Below are 14,254 nucleotides of genomic sequence, written 5' to 3'. Positions count from 1 at the left end.
AGTGCTGATCATTACATTACTTTTTTTGTCAAGCTTCCAACTGTTTCCATTTCACATCCCCCCAACCATTACCTCAGTATTAGCCTTGGTAACATCAATAGATAAGAGCACAGCCAGCCAATAGGAATACATACATACATATTCATTCCTAAGTGACCTTTACTGACCTGGGAAGTGTGAACACTTTGTTTCATTTTCTGTTGGTGTTCGTTAGTTTCCAGTTCCATTTCCCATCCCCCCAACCATCACCTCAGTGGTAACCTTGGTAACATCAATAGATAAGAGGGCAGCCAGCCAATAGGAACACATATTCATTCCTAACTGACCTTCAGTGACCTGGAAAGTGTTTATTTGTATCATTTTCAGTTAGTGCGCACTAAATCGAGTTAGTGCGCACTAACGGGGAGTTAGTGCGCACTAACTTGAGTTAGTGCGCACTAACACGATTTAACGATTTTTAACGATAAATCGTTAGAATTTCTATTGTATCGTGTTCTATAACGATTTAAGACGATATAAACATTATCGGACGATAATTTTAATCGTTGAAAAACGATTCACATCCCTAACATTTGGTAGAAACTGAACCAGTTTCTCCTGCGAGGAGAAGTTAGACTTCTTTCCCAGGGACTCATTGCCAGAAGCCATTCTGCTCTCCCTAGCAGCTGGGTATGTTCCTTCTTTTGAGAGTTACCTGCTATGTTTAGGATAATGAGCCACTGGGTGCTCTCTTTTCACATGCTTAACAGCTAAAAATAGGCCACTGGGTGCTCTCTTTTCACATGCTTAACAGCTAAAAATAAATCATTTTATGAGAATGCACCCCTCTATAATAATTCACCTTCACCATAGCTCTGCTACCAGTGTCTATGCAGGTGAGAGGATCCTTTGCTATGGACTCGCTCTGGACTCCTGGTAAAGGTGCTCTGCTACCATTATCCAAGGAATTTAGCTAAGATTCGGGTTTTAATTTTCTTTGAAAGTGGAAAATATCATACTTCTTTCTTTGTGTTTACTGATCCTTTATACCTGGAATCCTTTATTGTGAATAAGAATGCTGAGAGAGGATTGGAAGATTAGGTTTTTCATTTTCTTTGAAAGTGGAAAATATCATACGTCTTTCTTTGGAATGTCTTTGCCCTTTAGACCACATTCCTAAAATAACTCAGTCCTTAGGTGTTATCCCTTCCCAGTGGCTAAAGAAACTGTAAGTGGGATAATCTTATATTGTCCCATTTGCAGTGGATAATTTATGATTATGCTACCCATCCTTTAAATTTCTCTAATTCTTTTTTTCTCATTCTAAAGTATGTAAAACAATCCTAGAGTCCCAGAAAGGAAGCAGGATTCATATCGCTTTCAACAAGATATTTCTGGTACATCTTCCCAGTCTATCCAATGGTTGAAATAGATACTTTCCAATTTGTAAAAAGCACTGGAATATAGCATCATGAATCAGGGAAATCACAAAGGAAAGGGTCAAGAGCTTCTCTTGAAGAGAGATTTCTGGCACATCTTCCCAGTCTATACTTTTGTGTCTGGAGACAGCTGCCAAGAGAACCATTTCCAGGCAGCTGAACTGAGACCAGTCCTGATTTCTCATGCAAGGACAAAATGAAGAGGAACAAAATCATACACTTCACAACAAATATCAAGGGGGCAGGAATACTGAGTGGATGGCCGAATAGCAGAAATTGGACAAGAGCTTGACAAGAACCGACTGGAGCAGTGCTTTTAGTTACACCCAAGAACACGTATTTTTTGAGCACATAAGTATGATAGATTAGCATACCTTTTGATTGGACAATTTGAAATAAATTCCACTTTATTTTTCTGTGGATATATATAAGCGAATATTGCTCTGCAATCCCATATTACATTAATATTATTAGGCGGACATCATATTGCTGTTTAATCTGTCACTGCAAGTGGAATAAGACTGGTGAGCATGGTTATTTAATTAAAATGTGAGACATCATATATATTTTTTTGTGCTGCGAATTCACAGATATTTTTGTTTTAGGAGTTCTTCCTGATCCAATCAAGCAAGGCGAAATGTGATTCACGTTGGGCTTTTGTCTGAATTCAGAATATTTAGTACCACTTTACTCTTTTGGAGAATGGATTATAAGATAAGTTTTTATCTATCAGCAGAATTTATTTATTTATTTATTTATTTATTTATTTATTTGTTTGAGGTTTTTTATATACTGACATTCGTCTAGTAACATCAAATCGGTTTACAATCAACAAAGATATAGCATCAGCGCTAAAAACGAGAAAATAGAGATTAGCAGCAGTTCTTTACAAAAATCATATTCAACTAAAGAGAAAGACAAAGCATTATAGAATATATATTTAACATGTAAGCAAATTTGATAAATATTTGTTCACTAGAATTTGTTCACTAGAAATGATATTTGTTAGATGAAGTCTTTTTGCCTATCAAAAATAATTTGAAAAATAATCCATGATATTGCACTATTAATGTGAATGTTTTAGAATATGGGTTTGTCCTACATTTGTACATACCAGGTTTCCTCCAATTTTATTTTGAATTTACTCATATATACAATAAACAATGAGCAGCAGTTGATTTTATGACAGAGCTAGATCATTGTCTGAGAATTAGGGACCTCCAAAACTTGAACAGATCACAGACAGATCATTGGTAAGATGGGTAGTGACCCACCTTGGCTGAAATTGTGACATAGGTGATTCTTGTGTCATCAGGAGAGGAAGATGGTAAAAAAAAAACATTTCCAACTGAAATGTAATACTCTGCAGAGGCTCTCCAAATACATAAATGTGGATACCCCAGTGTTTGAATTTGTCTTACTTCTATCTTTGTCTTGTGGCATTTGGGCCATCTAGTATTGCCCTATTGTGCTTTGTGGCCTTCAGGCCTTTGTTTTGTGGCTTTCAGGTCTTCTGCCTTGTAGCTTTCAGTCCTTCTACCTTGTGTCCTTTGGGCCTTCTGTGTTCTCTGTCCTGTCTTGTCCTTGTCTGGTCCAGCCTTTGTTATGTCCTGTCCTTGCCTTGTCTAGTCCAGGCTAATCTAGTCCCATCCTTGCCTTCAAAGGAGGGCTAGGTGGTGAACACGAGTGCCTAGGAAGGCCCGGAGTCGGTAGGGGTGGAGGCCTCGTCCCGACCACCGTGAGGAGCCCTAGGAGCTTGGAAGAATGCGGCGGCAGCAGCTAGCCACAGCCACGAGTAGACCCGGAGGGGAGAGCTGAGCAGCAGATGTGAGTTGAATCGGTCGCAGCCGTCTGTGACCGATGGTCATAACACTGTGGGGAGGTGGCTGGTCCAGGCAGAAAAGCCAGTCCTGCCTTGCCCAAGAGTCTGGTATAGCTCCTGTTGGAGGAATCCCAGTACCAACCAGCCAATCTGTGACAAAAAAAAAGATTTACATCAGCTGAAAAAATTGCCTGATTGGAAGACATTTTTTAATTGCTGGAAATGAACATTTTCAAAATACAGGATCTGAGGGTTCCTAAACAATGTGGTAACAAAACCAGTAAGTGTATTAATGATATGAACTTGGGAAACAAAATGCTCAGGGAATCAACACAACAAGTGAGTCCTGTGCATTAAGGCACATCATAAATTCTTCAAGGGAAGCTTTTGACCCCTTCCTTTGTGATTTAATTGATTCAGGATGCTATATTCCAGTGCTTTTTGTTAATTTGAAAGTATCTGTTTCAACCATTGGATAGGTACTCTGCTCATTGACTGAAAAGAATACTATAGGAACTGGGTGACTTGGAAGTTATGTATTATGGAGAGACTGATGAAAACGGGACAACATTTGGGTGACTGACCAAAAGTTGTAAGATATTTGACATGCTAACTATGTAGAAGTAGTAAATTGATTTGTGTATGCAGTGGTCCATTTTTTGAGTAGTGGCAATCTAATTACTTGGACCTTTACAACAGATAATTTGAAACTAGGAACCTATCCCCTTCTTTCCCTCATCTCAACCTTCTGTCCCCTTCTTGCCTTGAACCCTTTACAACTTCTTATTCCACTTAAGAAATTTGCATCACAACCTTGCCTGGACAATGGACATAGCTGCAGTCACTATGCCTCATGGCTGCAAATAGGGGAAGCAGTGGCTGGAACTGGTTGAAGAAGTATTTTCTTTTCCCTTCTACCCCTGCATGATCTGTATTGGTTGAAACACATCCTAGACTTGACTATCAACATAGTACAGAGACGTTCTACATGCTTTTCCACAGTTTCAAAACTGTTGGAGGATCAATAGCAAACACATCTGCTATGATCAGGATTGTGAACCCTTGGACCGACAGGAGGATGAATCACCTTAGGAGATGGCTCCCTAGGTTCCCCCGTCGGGTGGCAAGGTGGAACAGAAGACGGGGCTGGATGGCCCCTCGGTGTGGAAGGCTGAGATGGTGGTTGAGAGGATGAAGAGGCATGGTATCGGAGCAGAGCCAACTGGATCTTCGCTACTGGAAGCCTGCGGTCCCCCCGGGAGGAGCCCGTAGGGACCCGGGCTGCTGGGACTTAGGTGGACCTTTGAGAGGTCGAGGAGGCGTGAGGTCGGTGCAAGGGCCAACTGGATCTTCACCACTGGAAGCCCACGGTCCCCCCGGGAGGAGCCCGTAGGGACCCGGGCTGCTGGGACTTAGGTGGGCCCTTGAAGACAGGTGGTCCGGAAGAAGTCCGAGGTCGAGTACCAGAGGATCGCCGCTCACCAGTCCGAGGTCACACACCGAAGAATCATCACTAGCCAGTCCGAAGTCATACACCGAAGAATCATACTTGCCAGTCTGAGGTCACACACCGAAGAATCACCACTTGCCAGTCCGAAGTCACACACTGAAGAATCACTGAGAAGAAGCAGGAACCAGGAATCAGGAACTCAAGGAACCAGAAGACTCACCGAAGCAAGCAGACTCGAACAACGAAATTGCCAAGTCGCGGAATGATTGCGGGCAGGGTCCTTAAATATTTCCCTGTGCCTGGCCTATCAGGCACAGGTGAAGTCAATTTGGAGGACGAGGGCCCTTTAAATCCTGTAAGGGGGTGTGGCCTCACACCTAAGGATATGGCGGCCATCTTGAATCCTGGACGCGGAGGAAAGCGGCCCGACACCACGAGGGAAGATCAGAGATGCCTCCCCCTGCCAGCAGCCACTGTGGGGGCCCGTGCCGGGTGTGCGAGGGCGACTGGAACTGGGCTCCCACGGCTTCTCTGATGCTGCCGCGGCAGGCCCGCCGCTGCAGGTCAGGTGGGGGGGTCGCGGCCACGACCATCCGTGGCCGCAGAACACAACAGTACCCCCCTCTTTAGGGTGCCTCCCCAGAGGCCTGGGTTTGGATGGATGGTCCCGATAGAACTGGGCAAGAAGGTCCCGATCTAGAATGTTGGCTAGCGGTTCCCACGTATTATCTTCGGGACCGAACCCCTCCCAGGCTAGGAGGTACTCCCATCTCTTCCTATGCTTCCGAACGTCCAGCACCTCTCAGACCTGGTAGGTGAGGTCGTCTTCAGAGGCGATAGGTTGGGATGTTGGAGGCATGCTAGAAGGCCAAGACAGCACCAAGGACTTAAAAAGGGAGGCATGGAAGGTGTTATGGATCTTGAGTGACGGTGGTAGTCGAAGCTGATATGACACCGCACCAATCTGACGGAGGATATGAAATGGTCCAATGAACTGCGGGGCCAGTCATGCGGAAGGTAATTTCAGCCGGATAAATTGAGTACTCAGCCATACCTTCTGACCGGGCCTCAGCGGCGGACATGGTCTCCGCCGGCGATCCGCATACTTTTTCGCCATCTGGTTGGCCTTGAGTAGTGCATGCCTTGTGGAAGTCCAGAGGCGCTGTAGTTCGTCCACCGAGAGTTGGGCCACTGGGGACGTGATGGTAATGGGAACCGGCAGTGGCAGCCGTGGTTGCTTCCCATAGACCAACTGGAAGGGAGAGGAGCCGGTGGCAGTGGAGGAGTGCGAATTAAGGGCGACCTCAGCCCATGGAAGTAGACTTGCCCAGTCATCTTGTTTGTTGTTCACATAAATGCGAAGGAAAAGTTTGAGGGTTTAATTTGTCCTTGCTGCAAGACCATTGGTTTGTGGGTGGTATGCGGAGGTATAATCCAAGGTGACATCAAATTTCTGGCAGAGGGCCCTCCAGAATCTTGCAGTAAATTGGGGGCCTCGGTCTGAGAGGATACTTTTGGGTAGTCCATGTAGTCTGAAGATGTGCTGGACAAACAGCTGGGCCAAATGTGGCATGGAAGGCAACCCGGGGAGTGGTACGAAGTGTGTCATCTTGCTGAATCGATCAATGACTACCCAAATGACAGTGTTGCCACCGGACAAAGGTAGATCGACCATGAAGTCCGTCGCGAGATGGGTCCAGGGTTCAATGGGCAGTGTCAAGGGCTGGAGCAAGCCTGGGGACGAACCTGGACTCTTCTTATGACGGGCACATGACTGGCAGGATTCCACATAGGATCGGACATCCTTGTTGACCTTGGGCCACCAATAGTAACGGCGAAGGGTCTGTAAGGTCCGATGTTGTCCTGGATTACCTGAGCAATGGGAGTCATGGGCCCATGCCAGAACTTGTTTCTGCAGGTGCGGTGGAACAAAAGTCTTCCCGGGAGAGAAAGTCGTGGTGGTGGATAGCAGCACACGTGATGGCTCAATGATAAACTGAAGATCGTCTGGAGTTTCTGTAGTCTCAAAGAGGCGGGACAAGGAATTGGCCTTAAGATTCTTGATGGCCGGCCTATAGCGTAGGACAAAATTGAAGCGGGTGAAGAATAATGCCCATCGTGCCTGTCGAGGATTGAGTCACTGTGCCCGATGCAGATACTCAAGATTTTTGTGGTCCATGTAGACTGTGAACGGATGTTGGGCCCCCTCCAACCAAGGACACCATTCCTCTAAGGCCACTTTAATGGCCAGGAGTTCTTTATTGCCAATGGCGTAGTTTCGCTCTGCTGGGGAAAACAGGAGAAGGCGCATGGGTGTAACTTGTGTTGGTCCGAAGTCTGGCTCAGAATGGCCCCCACGCCTTCTAAGGATGCGTCCACCTCAATGATGAATGGTCGTTGCGGGTCAGGATGATGAAGGCATGGCTGGTGAAGGAGCACTTGTTTATGGAACAAAGTCAGCATGGCTTTACCCAAGGCAAGTCTTGCCTCACAAATCTGCTTCAGTTTTTTGAAGGAGTTAATAAACATGTGGATAAAGGTGAACCAGTAGATGTAGTATACTTGGATTTTCAGAAGGCGTTTGACAAAGTTCCTCATGAGAGACTTCTAGGAAATGTAAAAAGTCATGGGATAGGTGGCGATGTCCTTTCGTGGATTGCAAACTGGCTAAAAGACAGGAAACAGAGAGTAGGATTCAATGGACAATTTTCTCAGTGGAAGGGAGTGGGCAGTGGAATGCCTCAGGGATCTGTATTGGGACCCTTACTTTTCAATATATTTATAAATGATCTGGAAAGAAATACAAAGAATGAGATAATCAAATTTGCAGATGATACAAAATTGTTCAGAGTAGTTAAATCACAAGCAGATTGTGATACATTGCAGGAAGACCTTGTGAGACTGGAAAATTGGGCATCAAAATGGCAGATGAAATTTAATGTGGATAAGTGCAAGGTGATGCATATAGGAAAAAATAACCCATGCTATAGTTACACAATGTTAGGTTCCATATTAGGTGCTACAACCCAAGAAAGAGATCTAGGCGTCATAGTGGATAACACATTGAAATAGTCGGTTTAGTGTGCTGCGGCAGTCAATAAAGCAAACAGAATGTTGGGAATTATTAGAAAGGGAATGGTGAATAAAATGGAAAATGTCATAATGCCTCTGCATCGCTCCATGGTGAGACCGCACCTTGAATACTGTGTACAATTCTGGTCGCCGCATCTCAAAAAAGATATAATTGCGATGGAGAGGTACAGAGAAGGGCTACCAAAATGATAAGGGGAATGGAACAGCTCCCCTATGAGGAAAGACTAAAGAGGTTAGGACTTTTCAGCTTGGAGAAGAGACGGCTGAGGGAGGATATGATAGAGGTGTTTAAAATCATGAGAGGTCTAGAACGGTTAGATGTGAATCGGTTATTTACTCTTTCGGATAATAGAAAGACTAGGGGGCACTCCATGAAGATAGCATGTGGCACATTTAAAACTAACATGGAATAGACTTAGTTTTTGGGTACTTGCCAGGTTCTCATGGCCTGGATTGGCCACTGATGGAAACAGAATGCTGGGCTTGATGGACCCTTGGTCTGACCCAGTATGGCATGTTCTTATGTTCTTATGTTCTTAAGGCGGAGGAAGGCAGCTAAAGCTCCTGGAGGCTAGTTCTTGGGGTCTGCACCTTTTCGAGTTAAGGCCGTCAGGGGTGCGACAATGGACACGTAATGGGAGATAAAAGAGTGCTAGTAATTGGCGAAACCGAAAACTCTTTGGAGTGGCTTCAGCCCGGAAGGCTGAGGCCATTCTCGAATGGCCTTTAGTTTCTGGGGGTCCATGCGGAATCCTTCACTGGAGACGATATACCCCAAAAATGGAAGAGACTACCGCTCGAAGAGGCATTTCTCGAGCTTGGCATAGAGTTGGTTTTCTCTTAGTCGTGGTAGTACCTGGATGACGTGCTGATGGTGAGCGGCGAGGGAATTGGAGAAGATCAGGATGTTGTCGAGGTACACGACCACACAGCGATATAGCAGGTCCTGGATAATTTATTCATGGTGTTCTGAAACACCGCGGGGCATTGCAGAGCCCGAATGGCATTACGAGGTATTCATAATGGCCATTTTGGGTGTTGAAGGCTGTTTTCCATTCGTCTCCCTTCTTGATACGGATCAGATTATATGCTCCCCAGAGGTCCAACTTGGTAAAGATTTTCGTGCCTTGCAGGCGATCGAAAAGCTCAGAGATTAGGGGCAAGGGATTCCGGTCCTTGACCGTTATGGCATTCAGCCCCCGGTAGTCAATGCAAGAGCGACGTGATCCATCATTCTTCCCAACGAAGAAGAAACCGGCCCCCGCTGGGGATGTCGACTTGCGGATGAAGCCCCTTTCCAGATTTTCTTTGATGTTCTGGGACACGGATTGAGTCTCCGAGGGTGAAAGGGCATAGGTGCAGCCCCGAGGAGGTTCTGTGCCGGGAAGGAGGGTTAATGGCACAGTCGAAGGGTTGGTGAGGCGGGAGTGTCTTGGCTTTCCGCTTGGAAAAGACATCCACGTGAGCAGCAAAGGAAGCCGGCAGGCCTTGGGACTGGCAAGAGTGGTCGAGCATTGTACTGGAAGTACCAGTTGGAGGCACTCGTCATGACAATTCAGCCTCCATTGGGTTAACTGTAAGGTTCTCCAGTCGAACTGGGGACAATGTTTTTGGAGCCAGGGGAGTCCCAGGATGACGGGGTGTATGGAGTGTTCCAGGATGTGGAAGGTTATCCGCTCGAGGTGAAGAAGCCCAACTTTCAGTTGGACGGGTTCCGTCAGGTATGTCACTTGCCCCGAGAGGGGCTTGCCTTGGATAGACGAGATGACCAATGGAGCCTGGGCGTGGACCTGTGGAATTTTCAAGTGCTCCACTAGACTCTTCATAATAAAGTTACCCCTGGCCCCGGAGTCTACCAGGGCTAACGTGTGGAACTCGCCGTCTGCGGATATCAATGCAACTGGTAGGGATAGTGTAGGTGCAGGTGATGTTAGGCCCAGGAAGAGACCTCCTTCAGGTCCTAGGCCCAGGAGTTTCCCAGCCGTGCCGGGCATGCGCCTACTTGATGGCCTGTCGCGCCGCAGTAGAAGCAAAGTCCTTCTCTAATTTGCCATCGACGCTCTTGTGTGGAGAGTTTCCCTCGGCCCAATTGCATGGGTTCTTCGGCTGGTGTCCGGGAGGCTCCCGATTCACCTTTGGTAGTGTTCTTGATGGCTCCTATCAATATGCACTGCCAGGTCAATGAGGGCATTCAATGACCTAGGTATCTCCTGGCTCGCGAGCTTGTCCTTGATTCTGGGACTAAGTCCCTGTAGGAAGATGGTTTGCAGGCAGTCTGGGCCCCAGCCAAGCTCTGAAGAGAGGGTCCGGAATTCAAGGGCAAACTCGGCCATTGTCCTTGAACCCTGATGCAGTTGGAGAAGTTTGGGCCTGGCGGAAACCTCCTGCATGGGGTCTCCGAAACTCATCCAGAAGAGCTCCCAGAACTCTCTCAAGTTACTCAGGACAGGGTCATCCCATTCCCATAGGGGGGAGGCCCATTCCAGGGCCTTTCCTTCGAGGAGAGAGAGAATGAAGGTGGTCTTGGTAGCGTCATCGGGAAAGAGGGTCGGCTGCCGGCGAAAGTGCATATTGCACTTGTTAATGAAACCCCTGCAGGCCCGGGGTTCCCCAGAAAAAATGTGGCGGTGTAAGCAGGCGGATCACTGAGCGGACCATGGGAGCCATGGACAGAGATGGCAAGGTGGGGTTCATGGGCCCTAGCACCTCGAAGCACTGATTCAGGCACTCCACCGCGGAGACAAGGGCATCAAGGGTTTTTTGTTGGTCCATCATACATTGGGTCATAACAGGAATGGCCTGGCGGGCAGATGCCTCCGCCAGGTTCATGGACTTGGCAATCTGTTATGATCAGGATTGTGAACCCTTGGACCGACGGGAGGATGAATCACATTAGGAGATGGCTCCCTAGGTTCCCCCGTCAGGTGGTGAGGTGGAACAGAAGACGAGGCTGGCTGGCCCCTCTGTGTGGAAGGCTGAGACGTGATTGAGAAGATGAAGAGGCATGGTGTCGGAGCAGACCCAACTGGATCTTCGCCACTGGAAGCCCGCAGTCCCCTCAGGAGGAGCCCGTAGGGACCTGGGCCGCTGGGACTTAGGTGGGCCCTTGAAGATGGGTGGTCCAGAAGAAGTCCGAGGTCGAGTACCAGAGGATCGCCGCTCGCCAGTCCGAGGTCACACACCGAAGAATCACTACTTGCCAGTCCGAGGTCACACACCGAAGAATCACCACTTGCCAGTCCAAAGTCACACACTGAAGAATCACCGAGAAGAAGCAGGAACCAGGAACTCGAGGAACTGGAAGACTCACCGAAGCAAGCAGACTCGAAAAACAAAGTTGCCAAGTCGAGGAATGACTGTGGGCAGGCTCCTTAAATACTTCCCTGTGCCTGGCCTATCTGGCACAGGTGAAGTCAATTTGGAGGACGAGGGCCCTTTAAATCTTATAAGGGGGCGTGGCCTCGTGCCTAAGGGCATGGCGGCCATCTTGAATCCTGGACACGGAAGAAAGCGGCCTGACGCTGCAAGGGAAGGTCAGGCACGCCTTCCTTGCCGGCAGCCACTGCAGAGGCCCATGCCGGGTGTGCGAGGGCAACTGGAACTGGGTTCCCAGGGCTTCCCTGATGCTGCCGCGGCGGGCTCACCATCACAGGTCAGGTGGGGGGTCGTGGCCACGACCGTCCACGGCCGAGGAACACAACAACATCATTCCCTAAACCAGACAGCAATGAGTTAACTTTCCCTTGCTGTGTTACCTGACCCTTCTTGGGAAGAGTAAGAACTGTAAAAGTTACCTAGATAGCCAGAAACCTATATTAGTGAGTCTGAATCTGTTGCCCTCCCTCCCTGCCTATTGTGTCTGGTTACTCCAGCAGAATCCCTATGAAAAGAATAATGTAATCATGTATATAATGTTTGTTGTTTTCTATCCCATATTCACAAGTAAAGTATTGCTTGTATGCAACCTTCTTCACAATAAGCATATCTCTGGAAGTATAGAGGTCCCTGCTATATACCTAAGTAAAAGGATGGGGTCTGATCATTGCAATTCTTTCAATAGAAAGAACAGATTATGGGCCCTGAGAAGCCTGCAGACTTAGAGAAGAGTAGATAAGTTTTCTAGTAAAGTTATTTATTTATTTATGTATTTATTTAAATTCTTTTACCGATGCTCAAGACCAAGTCTTATCATACCGGTTTACATGTTTGCATGTAACTTTATCTAAATATTCAGCAGGACTTACTAGGATAAGTCTGCAGCTGAATATACCTGGATAAAGGTAATGCCAAAGTTTTACCCAGATAATTTTTTGACAGGTATTTTTTCTATCAGAGTTTTGATAACTTTAACTGGACAGAGGTCAACAGCTCCATGCCCAGAATGTCTCCAATACTGTCTCTTTTCATGTGGATACATTTTTTGTGGGCAATTTGTGCACATGAAATGTATCTACTTGGTGGTGGAAATATTCAAATTTTGGCTTTTGTCTGACAAATGTCAAAAGTTAGTAAGACACAGTCTTTGAATATCTACCTCCATGTGTTACTATGAATTTATGATATGGTATACAGTTATGTTATCAAATATACTGTGTACTTGTACACATGTTCATTACCACTATGGATCAATAAATACTATAGACAAGATATAACAAAATATGTAACTTTTAATTTAATTTTTATTTTTATTTATTTTATTTAAAGGCTTTTATATACCGATGTTCATGTAATAGTACATATCGCGTCGGTTTACAGAGAACTAAAGTTAGAAATTACATCGAACATGTGGGATACATATAACAAGGCGTACGTAGTAAGCATGTGTGATAAAATAACAAGGTGTAAGTAATAAGAATTATAAAATTATAAAACCAAGAATTTAGTATTACATCTAACATATTAAACACAATTTTATGAAAAAGGTTTATACAACCATGTTCAAAATAACTATAGAAAAAAGGGACTACAGAAACACCCATACCATAGATCATGACAAATAAAGTATCCTTCAATTGTGATATTGCCATGATTCCAGTTTGATAAATGTACACAGCTTACAAGTTTGTCTATAAGTACTACATGTTCATCAAAAGACCATTGTGCCTGTTCATAGGTGGTCTGGGATTTGAGGGATTGATGCTATAAGCTCTACAATCCTTAATATTGTTTCTGATCAGATGCCATCTACTCCATAATGTCACTGAAGATCTATATCTCCATTACCAGGCCCTTGAAATTCACCTGAATGCCCTGCACATTCTGGAGAATCTGCTCCAGAATAGACCCATCAGCTGACTGAGTGGTGGGCTTGTTTAAAGGAGTGATTGTTTCTCTACTAGGTTCACCATGAATGGCTCAAGTTGGGTTGGGTGAGGACTAGCACGCATAGTTTTGTTTTGTTTTTTGTGCCTGTTTCATTTTTGGATTGGGGGTGTGCCCTTTCGGTCCACTACCCCGGATCCAAATTCTTTTCCCGTTAATTTCACTTTTAAAAAAACTCTAAAATCCGCCCCAACTCCTCAAATTTAATTAAGTTTAATGATCCCCCTAAGACTCACCCAGAGTCCCCTTCCATGTGACAGGGGCCAGCCAATGGCACCGGTAGCCTCCTGTCACATGGTAAGGGGAAAAGGCCACCGACACCATTTTAATCACTGACAGCTGATGGCCCGGGAGCAGGAGATCACTCCTGGGCCCCCTGCTGGACCACCAAGGACTTTGGGCAAATCTTGGGGAGGTTGACGCAACGGGGAGAAGGGCGTGCAAAGCAGAAGATTGCCTAGGGCACCTAATATCCTTGCACCAGCTCTGGGTATGTGGCTGAGAGAAATGAGTGAAACTGTGCAGATGAACAAAGAGGAAGACAGTTCCTGAAAGGAGAGTCCATAGACAAGGTTAAGAATAAGTTATCAGCCTAATTTTAAAACGAGCACACATGTGTCCATACACGCATGTAAGTGAAGAATCACCTACTTCAAGCATCTCCCATCAGACTTTTCTGCCTTTACCATGCGTATGCAAGCAGATTTTAAAACATGCTCATGCGAGGGACATTCCCAGTTTTTCAAATTATTCCGCCAGTTTGTCCATTCAATCTCGAGGTCATACATTCCTCTCTGGTTCTTCATCCTGCACACACCCCAGTTGACCCAGACCTCCTCAACCTGTATGCATCAGTATAGCCATTTGTTTGTTGGTGTGACACAGAAACATATTTTCAAGGATCCGCTAATTTCTGACTTTTAGTAATAGTATTTTTAATATTGCTTATTAGAATAAAGCAGGACCATATGTAAGTATCTGTACGAACCTATAAAAGGCTTCAGAAAGGCATAGATATGTCCCAGCCACTCACATTCATGAAGCATCAGCCTCCAGTCCTTTTCTATATTCTCCAGCTCATAGGGACATTTGGCATTGTGGTTATATTTAAATCAAAGGCAAGTTAAGATAAAACCAAAGTACAAAGAA

This window comes from Rhinatrema bivittatum, chromosome 1 (genome assembly GCF_901001135.1).
Source record: "Rhinatrema bivittatum chromosome 1, aRhiBiv1.1, whole genome shotgun sequence".
Taxonomy (NCBI): Eukaryota; Metazoa; Chordata; class Amphibia; order Gymnophiona; family Rhinatrematidae; genus Rhinatrema; species Rhinatrema bivittatum.
Note: the sequence above shows the minus strand (reverse complement) of the source record.